Source organism: Anser cygnoides, chromosome Z (genome assembly GCF_040182565.1).
Source record: "Anser cygnoides isolate HZ-2024a breed goose chromosome Z, Taihu_goose_T2T_genome, whole genome shotgun sequence".
Lineage (NCBI taxonomy): Eukaryota > Metazoa > Chordata > Aves > Anseriformes > Anatidae > Anser > Anser cygnoides.
Window position 1 is genome coordinate 82,861,622 of NC_089912.1, and position 13,318 is coordinate 82,874,939.

The 13,318-nt window shown below is 38.2% G+C and overlaps 1 protein-coding gene across 4 annotated transcripts in view; it reads right to left on the reverse strand.

Annotated features, from left to right (window-relative positions):
* RFX3 (regulatory factor X3) overlaps positions 1–13,318 on the reverse strand; it is a 128,349-nt gene that overhangs the window by 76,240 nt on the left and 38,791 nt on the right. For 2 of the 4 annotated variants that reach the window (XM_013198850.3, XM_013198848.3), the window contains exon 1: positions 3,415–3,520. The exons of 1 other annotated variant lie outside the window; for it this stretch is intronic. The gene's annotated coding sequence lies outside the window, so the exon portion shown is untranslated. Of the gene's footprint in view, positions 1–1,560; positions 1,654–3,414; positions 3,521–13,318 lie in introns of those variants that run through there. One more of the 4 variants, XM_066987640.1, reaches the window with a different exon arrangement.

Consider the following 13,318-nt stretch of genomic DNA (forward strand, 5'->3'; position numbering starts at 1 on the left):
TTTCTCCCATTTTGTGAGAGAAGGATGTATGTCTTGCAGAACAGCAGATGATTTAGTGATTACCTTCTCCTGTTAAAAACGAAGGGACTAGATCTATCTTTCACTGGTGCTTTCTTCTCCTGTAGTGTGGAGGCCCACTTATGAAACACATAGTTTTATTCTTGCCCACACACATATCACAAAACTGTTGCCTTTAAAACAGAAAAATGAAAATATCTTGTCTGACTTACACCCAGACTCCTGACTAGACTATTTGATTTAGAATAGGAAGTGTAGTATTTTGTCTTATTTGCTTTCTTGGAATAGTCTGCAACTATCTGACAGGAAACAAGACTGGAAAGCAGTTTGTAAACATGTAACGTCCTTCTGAAGAAGACAGAATAGACCAATATCTATGTAGTGACACCTTAAGGTAAATAGTGCCTTTGGGCCAGACTGGTCTTGACCCTCAAAGAGGTGTTCAAGTGCCAGTGACATCTCATGAAAGCTGGAGAAGAGAAAAAAGTCTCACTTTTGCTCTAGGTTTCCTTGTCCAAGAGTCCAGAAGCTTGGCCTTCTTGACCTCAGAGACTAAAACCTACGAATGACTGCGGATATCAGAGCCAACAATAACCATTATGCTTATGGGACTGTACACCTATGACTTGAACAATCTTCAGTGAGGTACAGAATAAGCCAAACTTTTGTGAACTGAATTACTTCAGTGCAAAGCTCCTTTACTGATCACACTCAGACATGAATTACCTGGAACAGTCTGGCAGGGCATGTGAACTCTTCCTTGACAGCAGAGTAATTAACTCGCCATGGAGCTGCAGTCAGCTCAGAACACCTACATAGCTTGCTCGTTGCTGTCCGAAGTACATCATGTAGATGTGTCCTTTGAATTGCCACAACTGAAATGCATTTTTAACTACTTCAAGGAAACCACAACTTTCTGGTGTAAGCAGTTGACCAAATAACTCGCAAAGACTGGAATCCCAAAAGATGAAACCTATCCTCGAGGAATTTTTAAAAAGTAGTATTTTGAATAACTCTGTGTCTTAAACCAACACAGATTGATGTTTTAGGACATCTTACTTACCAGGAGGTTTGTATGTTTTTATGCTATAATCTGATATATTTTATGGATCCGCAGAGAGCATCCTTCTCCCTTCCACTTATGATTATTCCTGGCTTGACAGCATTTGCTATAGTAGCACATATGTCTCTGCAGATACTTAGGAAGTTCTGTTTTATGTTTCAAAGAGGATTTGTAAGGACTGAATGGTTTAATGGACTGACAGTGGAACATCTACTTATTTATTTCTGAGAAATTTAAAAGGTACAAACCTCAGCACTTTATGTGCTAGTTATTCAGATTAGATCATAAAAACGTTTCTCATATCTTTTATTTGTGGTGCTAATTGTAATTACGCATGATATTAACTTGCCTAAGTGAAACATTGATACATGGAAGTTTTTCTGATTAAGCTCTTTCTCTTCAGTTTTCATACTGCTACATTTTCAGACACAATCATTACTCCATAAAGAAAATGGAAAGCAAAGAAGACCAACAGCAACCTTGACTGTATTAGGAAGGGTGTAGCCATCAGATGCATCTGTTCCACACTTGAGACCACTTCTGGAAAGGTCTGTCCAGTTTTGGACTCCCTACTACAAAAAGAAAAATGATGCAATTAATTCCAGCTGAGGGTCACAAGGATGGGCAGAGGGCAGGGGAATCTGATGTGGGAGGAAAGGTTGACCAAACAGGATTTATTCAGACTTGAGACGTCTACAGAGAAATCTTATCACTATCCATCTCCTTCCTAATGGGAGTGTATGGAGGTAACAGAGCTCGAAAACTACCAGAGATGCACAGGGACAGGATGAGAGGGAACAAACACAAGTTGGAATACAGAAAATTTTAAATAGATACAAGGAAAAAACAATTTTACTACAAGAGTAGTCAAATAATGGAAAAGGTGATATAAGTGCGGAATCCCCATTCTTGGAAGTATTCAAAACTGAACTGGACACGCACTGAGCAACCTGGTCTACTTAGCCTGGTTTTGAGCATGGGATAGATTAGATAAACTCCAGAGGTCCCATCCAGCCCGTATTATGCTGTGATTCTGTGACTGAAATTTCTATCACGTAAACAAGGACTATCGTCTAGTAGTAGAAATAAGAGAAAAAGCGATAAAATACATTTTTATTGCATTTAATTTTGAAATAAACAGTGATGTTGAGTAACATAAAATAATCACATCAAAACAAAACAAAAAACACAACAAAAAACAATCACATCAGGTTGGAGATGTGCCAGCTTACAGAATTAGTCTGCTCAAAGAGCACTTAGACCATCTCAGCCTTTACTAACCAGTACTGTTAGTCATTCTAGGGTTATACTTTTTCCTTCAATTTCTCTGGTTAACTGTCCATCTCTGAACTAAATACACAATCTCCTGAAGAAAAGATGCACAGGTAAATTATTTCCCTCCTAAATGTCATGACATACCTTTATAACTTCAGAAAAGGTACACCAAAGTATTTTTAGTGATAAACAAGATTATTTTCTGGTTACCAGAGTTTCTCTGAGACAGGCTCCCCACACACTCAGTCATAAAAAGTAGCAATTTCCTGATGTCATTGTAGCAAACAGTACTCACTGGAGAAATGCTTGCATGTCCTTGTTTCCTACCCTTTCAGAACTGACAAAAAGCAAGACTTTTTAAAGTTACATGGCACTCCAGTCAATTTTCCCTCCTTCCAAAAGTCTTATAATATTAGGATTCCAAGGAAAAAGAAATCCCAGTAGGAATTTTCAACATGTATAGTCCACTCCAAAGAAAATGAATTGCATAAAAATATTCCTTATTTCTTCAAGTGTCCCTCAAGGATTTCTTGATATGATAGAATAGGAAGTGTTACTCTAACACAGACTAAAAACTGTATTAGCAATTTTCACAGATAGCCAGGGAGCCATAATTCAAAGTTACTAATTAATAAAACTACAAGGAGGAGACCTTCATTTTGGTATTGTACTGTGTTTTTTTGGTTGTTTTTTAATGGGACGTCTTCTAAATGCTAAAGATGACGTTTATGCTGGAGTGACTAGTTCTCAAATACATCAGTGATCTAATAATGTAAGTCTAAAACAACTTATACTTTCTCTGAAAAAGGCATGCCAACCTAAAAAATCCTAACAACATTCTTTCTATGTCTCATTTATCTGTTCTTGACTCATCTAACACTGAGGGGGTAAAAATCAGAAAATTGGTAGTGATCAGTAGTTACATTAACCTATATTCAGTTTAACCAGCTATTACGATGTCTAGTTACTGCTATTTTGCTATTTTCTAGGCATCAAAATGGAGATAATCGGTCAGAAAATCTGGAACATTTAAGTTTCCCCTAGATAGCTTCACTTACATTTAAGAAGTCCGTATGCAGAAAGTGAAAAACCATACTAACTGGCTGCAGCAGCTGGCACATTCAGTTATGGAGAGAACGTACTCAAACTCAAACTACGAGAGGTTACTGACAGTTTGGCTCCAGATTCTACTGGACTGTAAGAGTGAAAACAGTTTCTCTGCATTTGCTGCACTGTGGTGTGTGATACCCAAAAGAATAATGGGATATAAAACTAATATGAGTAGACTGGAAGCTTAAGTTTGAACCAAAGTTTAGAAGTTTAGTTTTAAGGTAAGAATACTTCCAATATATACTTGCTAGTTAGAAGAAGAGAGAAAGACAGTTTGGATCTGTACATCACCTTCACAAATAAAAGATGAAAAGAAAGCTCTTAGAGGAAAACAGAAAGATATCTCAAATTTCTCCACAGTATGCTTCCCTCAGTATGCTTCATGCAACTTTGCCTCATTAATAATGAAGTTCACTACTACATTGTTCATTCATCTTGTTTGGAATATATCATGGTATCTTCCTGCCTCCAGCTAACAGAAACAGGGAATTATTTGTGCACTCACTGCTAAAAACCTTGCAGCATTACAGTAGCAGGCCTGCTGTCCTTGGTGAAAACAACACCTGTCTGATTCCTACTGCATTTTTTCTCACAGCTTTTGTTCTATAAGGCTTCATCCCTTGAGTCTTCTTTACATTCGAAAAATTACACTAGTTATACTATGCTGATTCTTTTCCTATAGAAAGAGCAAACACACTGATGACATTTGGAACTTGCACTGTATAAAACAGCATGTACAGACTTTCAGTACAAAAATCAGTTTTATTCCTATAGAGTTAATACACCAAATCTCCAATTCTGCCCTTATTTCAGGGAGCAAGCTACTTTCACTTCCTAGAAACAGAAAGTAGGTCTTACATTATCTGCAACACAAATCAATATGTAGTTTATTTCGTAACTTTAGGAGGACAATTGTAACCAGCAAATCAACAGAACTTAGCTGAAAGCCACAAATGCTCACAGCTACTCACTTATTTAGGATATACAGATAAATATTACAGGCGCTTCTGCCAAGGTTCAACAAAAGCATGCAAAATCTCTACCATTGTACGGGGAATTTCTTGACTGCAAAGGAATACTCACCTAAATGACAGACACTACATAATCAGGTATGTGTTTTAAACAAGTTTGCTGAAGTGTTACTTCTCACAGTGTATAGACCAATTCAGCTATTATATTTACATTTTTGTATCTGAGATCAACTGATAAATAGAACAGTGACAAGATCATGCCCAGAAGAATACTGTTTTGTTTGTTTGTTTGTTTAAAATTTTTTGGTGAAAAGCAATGATTTTCCTCTCTTTTATTTCTCTAGATTATAATTTAAGTTTCTAATACAGACTAGAACAAAATACCAAGTGATTGCAATATTTATTTTTGGCTTAAGCGTTTGTTTTTGTTGTTTTCAACATTGATTTGCCATGTTCCATTGTGTTATTCCAAAGTATACAATACTCTCCACATACCAAATCCTTAATAGTTTTCTGCTCCATATTTCCTTAGTTGTCATTTTCCAAGTGGGAAACTAAACAGTTCCCTGTATTACAATAATATCAAGCAAACAGAATTCCCTTTTTAATTCCAAGAAATAACGAAGAAACAAAGCAACAAACAAAACCCCTGAACTCTGCCACCACAATTAAAGACTGGTGTGTTCCCAAGCGATTCTTCATTTTTGGTGAATCAGGAAAATGACACAATTACATCAATTGTTTTGGAAAGGCAGGAGAAAGAAAAGTAGTTCAATTGATGCCATATATATTACTTAAGCACAGTGACCATACTTGGGGGAGTTTAAAAAATGGACAGATTCATGCTCTGATTACTGTTGTACCCATTGTAGATCCGTAATGAATATGTTTACAAATAAGCCAAGTCTAAACGGTTTATTCACATTTGAAATGTCAGGGCTGCTTATTAACCAGTACAGAAGCCAGTCATATTTGCTACTTTTTCAATTACTGTATTTAAACACTTCAGGCAAAACAAAATTTCTTTCTGAAGTGCAAATTACACAAATCAAGAACACTAGGATGAGCTGCATGCTTTATTACACACTACAAGAAAAGACTATCAAAAAACAATGAAATTTTCTTCCTAACTTTTAAACTATTTACAAAGACAGATGCTATGCATTTTCTAGAAACAATGAAGTCATAGGAACATCCTTATTATAGTTTTGTGATGTTTAGCAGAATCAGTGCTTTTTTCTTCCTTCCTGTCCCACCTTTCTCTCCACCTTCCCAAAAGTATCAAGTTCCTGGAGAAAAGTTCTCTACCCTAGGGAACACTACTTGCACATTACTCCTACCTAACTCAAACCTTAAAAATAGAGTAGTTTTGCATTGTGGCAAAAAAATATATATATTCATTTTATATTTTCCCTCTTGGTATCAGAAACATGGCTACTTCTGAGCCACAACACGAAAAAAATCAGTATTTACATGGTCTACATTTACAGATGGTGCATGCAAAGAAATTATAATGTAATTATCACCTAAGCAGACACAGGACATTAAGATGAAACAAGGTGCCTGCAGTCTTCAGGCCAAGGTTTATATAGCAAAGTTAAGGTCTTTTTCTTAGGCTTTGCCAAAATTTTACTTTAAAATATAAACCCATGCCCCATCCCTGGAAACGTTTAAGGCCAGACTGGATGGAGCCTTGGCCAACCTGATCTAGAGGGTGGCATCCCTGCCTATGGCGTGGGGGTGGAGCTAAATGACCTTTAAGGTCCCTTCCAGCCTAAGCCACTCTGTGATTCTGTGTATTGTTAATAACATCAGCTGTTACAAAGAATGTGAAAATGCTAACAAACAATACAAAGTTATATGTATTAAAATACATAATGAAATATTAAAAATATGTTCCTGAACTACTGGACAGGAAAAATAAACAGGAACAGTTATACATGTATTGAGGTGCCACAGTGTAAGCTAAAACAAATTTATGAAGTTATTTTGTAAGTTGCCTTCTACTGACTTTAAACAAATACTAAAATAATGCAGATACTCTGAACTGAACCCTTTCTACCTACAGAACACTGAATTAAACTGAACATCGATACAGCCTCCACATGGCTATTACTGTGCTATGGGAACACTTCCACATTTAAACCGCTGACATGCAAATGTGTATGTACCACAGAATCCCTCCTGTATTTAAGAAATATTTCCAGTATCAGCTATCTTGAAATAAAGACTATCTAGGGAAAAATGCAGTTTCAATAAGCTGGGTGTTTTGATCAGAAAAAAAAATATCAAAAAGAGAATGAAGAAAATTCAGCGGGTATAGACAATGAAGTTCCATCAACTGTAGCCATGAAATTTTATTCAGCAAGTATGTTGTAAAAAGTTATTAGTAAAAAATGTAAGTGGCAAACCTTACAATACCAAAAGGACCATATGACATAGATTCCTATTCTGCATTCTCCAGAATATTAATAATGATGTGGAAGCAGCTTCAATATTAGGATGATACAGACACTATGCTAGCTATTCTGAACTGAGTGTATGTGGAAATTGATAGTAACTTAATGAAAGCTAGTATAACACACTTATAGAAGCATTATTTGCCTCACACTTGGTATCCTACGTGTGGACAGAAGTAACGTGTCTCACACTTGGTGCTCTGTAAGTAACACACTAAACTAGACGGGTATGAGTGTGTGTGTGCGTGTGTATAATTTTATTCCATGCTCAGAAGAGAATAGTTAGATCTGCACAACATAACCTATTCCATAAAAGCTACTGTTTACTATGCCAGGAGAGAGTGACCATCTAAAATCACCCTATACAATCTAACTCTGCACCTTTTATATTGAGTTGTAAAGAAGAAATTCAACACATGCAACAATGCTCACATTTGTAGCACAGCAACCTGTTGAGGTCCAGTACACTTTGCAAACTTCACACACTGTATCACTTTTATTTCTCATTTCGGAATGAGAAATATACAAGAAAGATAAGAAAATCCAACTAGGTTTACAAATATACACATTTTATGAGTGAAATTACTTCTTGTAATGACAGCCATTTGGCTCATAGTGGCAAAGTGTGCAAAGAACTACCTTTGAAAAAGCATACATGCTGCACCTTCAGGCAGACTACCACATGCAGGGTTCACATGGGCAGGAAAAGCCAGCCATCGAACTCCCCTTTGGGGGTCTGCGATCAGTGCCGAAGCACAACTCCAAAACATGGTAGGACAGGCATGTCTGGGGTGGTGGGAGGGACAAGAGGACACAGAGGGTTGTGGTGAGGTTGGAGGGGCACAACCAAGTGAGAGCATCCACAGGGCCGATGGACCTGTCCTAGGAGTCGGTCCATCGGGGGCCCCCATGCATCCTGGGCCATGTGCAAAGAAGAGCCCAGTCCTGGACTAAGAAGCCCTGCTGCTGGCACCAAACTGCCTGCCAGGATGGCCATGCACTACTGCTGATGCAGCTGTGGGGCTTTGCACTGTGCTACGAGACACAGGCATTGCTGTCTGCAGAAGTGGAAATCCAGAACAAAATGCCAACTTTACAAGAATGTGTTGAGGGATGGGGAGGGAGAAGGGGGACGGTAAGGAGAAGCCCCAGTGGGAATCCCTAAAAGGACTGTGCAAAGCAGAAGAACCATCTGATGGGCTCATGAATCAGGAACTCTTCTTCCAGGTAAGTTTCAGAGAGAAAGAGTAAGTCCTGATGGGAGCTCCCTTTGCCCAATGCTTAGGGGGAATCTTACAGCTCCTTCTTATACCATGATGAGGCGCTCTATGTTTCCTTATCCTTAATTGCATATACGAAGATAATGGCTTTCTTTTTAGACCACAGTTACTGTGAATACAGGACACATATTCTATTACATTTTAAATGCAGCCTGCAGAACCATGCTCTTGAGAAACAACAGCTACTTAAGAAAGTGCAAGGGGGTGTTGCAGAGCCTAACAACAAAGCCTACTTTCAGGTGCAGTAGAGTGATAGGCAAGAAGGGTAAACATATGAGCTGGTCTGTTAGAAGGAGACTATTGATTAGGAAAACTGAATTAATTTTGCAGCACTCTTAAGTGTTTATCAGCAATGAGCTATGGAAACTAAAATGTCCTATACATGCAAACTACATTTCTGAACTTACTGATGCAGTAGGAGAATATCTCATGCTAGGTCACAGGGTTGTACCCTGCAAAGGACTTACTGATTACTGCAGCCCACTGCAGAGTAAGAGTTTGTGCCCACAAAAGTTGAGTGAGTATGAGTGAGGATGTCTGCAGGAAGAGCATCACTCAAGTTGCTCTCTCAAGCCTCAACAGGATGTCTAGAAGTCCAGCTTTCCCCTCACCCTCAGATGTAGCACAGGAGGAGGACAGGGTGGCAGAGTGATTCATGGAAGCCACATGCAGCAGTGAGCATCACTGATCTAGAGATTTGGGGCTTGGAGATTTGCAGAAGAATAAAGAACTGTTATATGAGATCAGGTATTTATGAAACATTTGTTTGGGGTCCAGAGCAAATTTCTGACCATTTATGTTATTCGTTTGAACATTGTGATTATGCTCAGAGCTGTCTTCATGCTGTCAGCAAGCTGAAGCCTTTATTTTCACACTATTAATTTAAGCAATATAAATGCACAAAGAATTTTAGACTGTGTTAGCACTCAAATAGTAAAAGCTGTGTTTCTATGAGACTTTCTACTTGGCTATCATTATTATAAAAGCCGTTGGGGGCGGGGTACACAGTACAATCCCCCATTCTAAAATTACAGGCAAACAACTGCACTGTTTAACCAATCTGAGTAATGGTGACATTAATCTTTTTTGCTGGAAGTCTCAAAGCACTTACTGGTTTGACTTGCAAAAGTGTCAAGTGCTGCAGGAGCTACAGAACAAACAGAGTGGTCTGTGCACGTGAAGATGATGCTAAGATCCTCTTGTTTGAGGATCTGTTACATATTAATATACATATATTGCATTATTCTCCTATTTGAGAAGAGAAAAGGTTGTACAATTTAAAGGCCAAACAACAGCCTCAGATTTCCATACATCTGTTTTCTGTTTTTAAATGATGAATATAATTATGGTGTAAGGGACATCAAGAAGCTATTTGGGGTAAGAAACTTTTGTGACCATTATTCTATACTTTATAATCCCATCCACACTTGTAAGTATTATAGATGACTGTGCAGTTAATACAGGTATGAGGATAACCTAACTGTGCTGACAAATGCCTCGCAGGACTGGGGAATGTTTACAGAAGTACAAGGCCCCAGCTATTAAAAAGCAAATTGATTTTTCTATGGGAAGCATCGTAAGTGTAACCACAGGCCTTAAAGTCTAGAATATGCTATGAAGAGCTATTCAGCACTTCATGCTCATGATCCAGAACTACAGGGCTGTAATTTTTTGTGATAAGAAATACATGCAGGAAACCAGGACACATGTCCCAGATTACATTTTGACTCTGAAGTTAGCACCAGATGCACCCTGGGACAAAGAGGAAGGGACAGAAAAGCAAACTGAGGGAGAATAGGAGATTGAAGGGGAAATATGTTTTGTGGTATTTACTTTGTTGTTTATGGACATAAAGTTTAAGGAGTACATTTTGCTAGCACCTAATGCCAAAGGCTATGATGGCTACTTAATTGTTAGCCAGCTTATGAAGAAAAAAACTGACAAATGATCCCCCAAAGTGGTAAACTTGCATAGAGATAAACAGCTTGAATATATACAGTTCATAGACTCTCTAAATTTTTGCCTGTTAAACTCAGTAGCATTCCCCATGCTTTGGAAATTAAGTGCTGCAAATGTTATTTCCTCCTTTTTTCCAGCAGTGCTTAAAACCAAAATTACATAGCCCCTCTTCCAACTTGAATATTATGGGTTGACAGCATGATGTTTTGAGGAGAAATAGCAATTCTTGGCATGGTACACAGCTAATCAAAAGATTTCTGACTTGCAAAAAGGATGCTATTACTGTAGCCAACAGGATGCAAAGGTATGCTTGTAGAATACACAACAATGAAACTGTGGTGATGACTTCAAGCAATATGTGCATTCTATGAGAAAACGGAAGGTGAAGAGATTAATGTTCACCTCTACATAGACTCCTCTCGGCATACTATATTCACCTCTCCTTACTAGTTTATGTTTCTTAAACATAGCATGGTAGCATTTCTCCCTCCAGAAGGCTATAATTGCTGGAAAAAGATATGCAGCTCCCTAAAATCAATGTCTTATTTACATGGCTGAAAAGGAAAACATTCAAATCAATCACATACTGCAAAGCAGTGAATACAAAGTAGGTGTCTACTTGTATTGTTATGCAGTCATTGACAGGGTGCCAACAGCTTTGAATAGCTTTTTTTTTTTTTTCTTTTTTTTCTCTTTTTTTTCATGGCTGTATCAAGTGCTTCTATGAAAATGACCAGAACCCTCTGACAGGGATCACCTTTGGGCATTTTTATTGCATGTCACAGCAAAAGATGGACCACCTGAAGAGTATAGACATTAACATCAGATCTATGTGGGAGCATGAGTGGACTGCTATGATGAAATCAGATGGGATGCTCACAGAGTTCTTAGCCAGAACCACACTGAAGATCCTGCTGATAATCAGAGATGCACTTCTTGCAGCAAGACAAATGCTATTTGTCTTCATTACAAAGCAGACCTCAAGAAAGGTATACTACTATGATTTTACTAGCCTCTGTACCTTCAGCAACAAACCAGTCCTCAGTTGGACAGACTGAAGTTATTTCTGAGAATGCCAACACTATGATGGGCTACTTGTTCTGATCAAATTAAGATGTATCTAGTAAAGGTAGAGTGCCGCCAGTATCTGGGGAAGGCAGTGGATGATGAAATGACATTCTCAAAAACACAGACTCAGCATCATACAAAAAAGCTAAAGTGTATACAGCTGCTCTGCAAAAACACTTGGAGAATACAGAACAGAGAAATCAGAAAAGGGGGAAAATAACTCACTTTTCTAGAACACAACAAGACAGAAGTGGAAAAGCCACCTGAAACTCCTGAGGCCCCTGACCCTATTATTCAGGAAGCGTTGGATAATATGCATCTATAGTATAGGAATGTACAAGCACTCCTACAAAAGCTAAGGAACACAGACATGTTTCTTCCTGAGAAAACAGGGAAGACTTGTATACAAGGATTTCATCAAGGGGACAGCGTGGCCAGTTTAGTCTGAGATGCCCTTAAGATGCATGCCTCTTTAAGATGGAAAATACCTAAAGACTGGAATGTTTTTCCTGAAGCTATGGCTGTGGTGAACGTCCCATCGTTTGTCCTGGGTAATGCAGTAGACCAGGCTCTCTTGGAACAACTAAAGTTGAATGATGAGAACTGAGAAGCAACACACAAACCAATGTTAGGAGAAAGCTACCTAAAACCCCAGCAACTCACCCTATAATATTTACTGTCATACATCAGTTATCATGAAATTTTAAACTTTGCTGTCTACATTTAAAAATAAATATGTGGTGGGATAGTTAAAGAACACACACACAACCTTACAGGTGGATTCTCAGCTTTATTTACACAATACATTTATGAAAATCATTACAATAAATAAAGGTAATTTTACACTTTGTTTTCCTTACAACAGGATCATAGGCCAGGACTATAGCTGGAGAGTTCATGCCTGAAGATCTAGTGGAAGAATCATAGTAAGAGGTTTTCTGCAAAACATACAGCCTTCTGTTACCCTGCCATTTCTTACCTGGCAATTTCAAAAGGTTATGCCTTCACTGATGTCATTCTTACTGTGCAGTTATTGTATTTGTCAGACTCACCTGCTACTTAACAGATAGCTCTACGATGCTCACCTAGTCTATAGTGAAGTTCCAGCTGATATTTTGTGGGAAAAATCTGGGTAGCACAAGGTGGAACCTGACATCTGCCATCCGTATTTTCCCTCAGTTTGAACTCCAATCACTACGTGTCCTGGACTTGGGCTGCTGTTTCTTTCTTTTCACTTTCACAGCAATGATTTCATAGATGTTGTCCTCACTGAGATTCACTTTTAAAGTTCTTCAGGATAAAATGTTCCCTCACTGGTTTTATGACCATAGCTTATTAAGCTGCACAGGTGGGTAGGTACTTGCTCCCCCAGTTTCAGCTACTATGAAAATTCCATTCATGAAAATCTACTGGTAACCTTTCTCAAAACGCTTTTGTTATAAACACTGTGATATGCTCTCCCTTTTCAAGCAAAGGTGCATATTCTTTAAGTGAGTCCCAGGATTTGATTTTCCAAACCCTCACAGAGTTTAAAGGGATCACATCCACAGGCCTGGCACTAATAGGTCTGTAGACACTATGGTTATAGCCCCTTATAAACTGATAATGCATCAATGGAATTAAAAGTGTTGCACACCAAAATATCTCCACTTCTCAGTTTTAAGCATCCCATTAAAATACTCTGTAGTGAAGACTTTTAATTCATTACTGTAAGCAGATGGTGAGTATTACACTGCTGTAACAGCTTCTTTAAAGGCTGCTGTAAAAATCCTTTCCCTCATCAGTCTGTAGTTACTGGCATGCGCAACACCTGATAAAAATTGCTTTAAAAGCCCTGGTTATATCAGAACCTATTTTGCCCTTTAAACCAGTAGCAAAGACATGCTTGGATAATATGTCTATCATGGTACTTAAGCTGTAATAAACACCACTGTCTTGTTTCAAAAGCTACAGTACATCCACCAAGTCTGTTGATATTGAGCACGCACCTCCTCTATATCACAATCACCTTGTTTCTTTTAAAGTGTTTTCATGGAAACTTGTGTAAGCTGCAGGCATTTTGGTTAACAAGCCGAATAGCCACTTGGTTTCACTTCATATCAACAGCTGGATAAA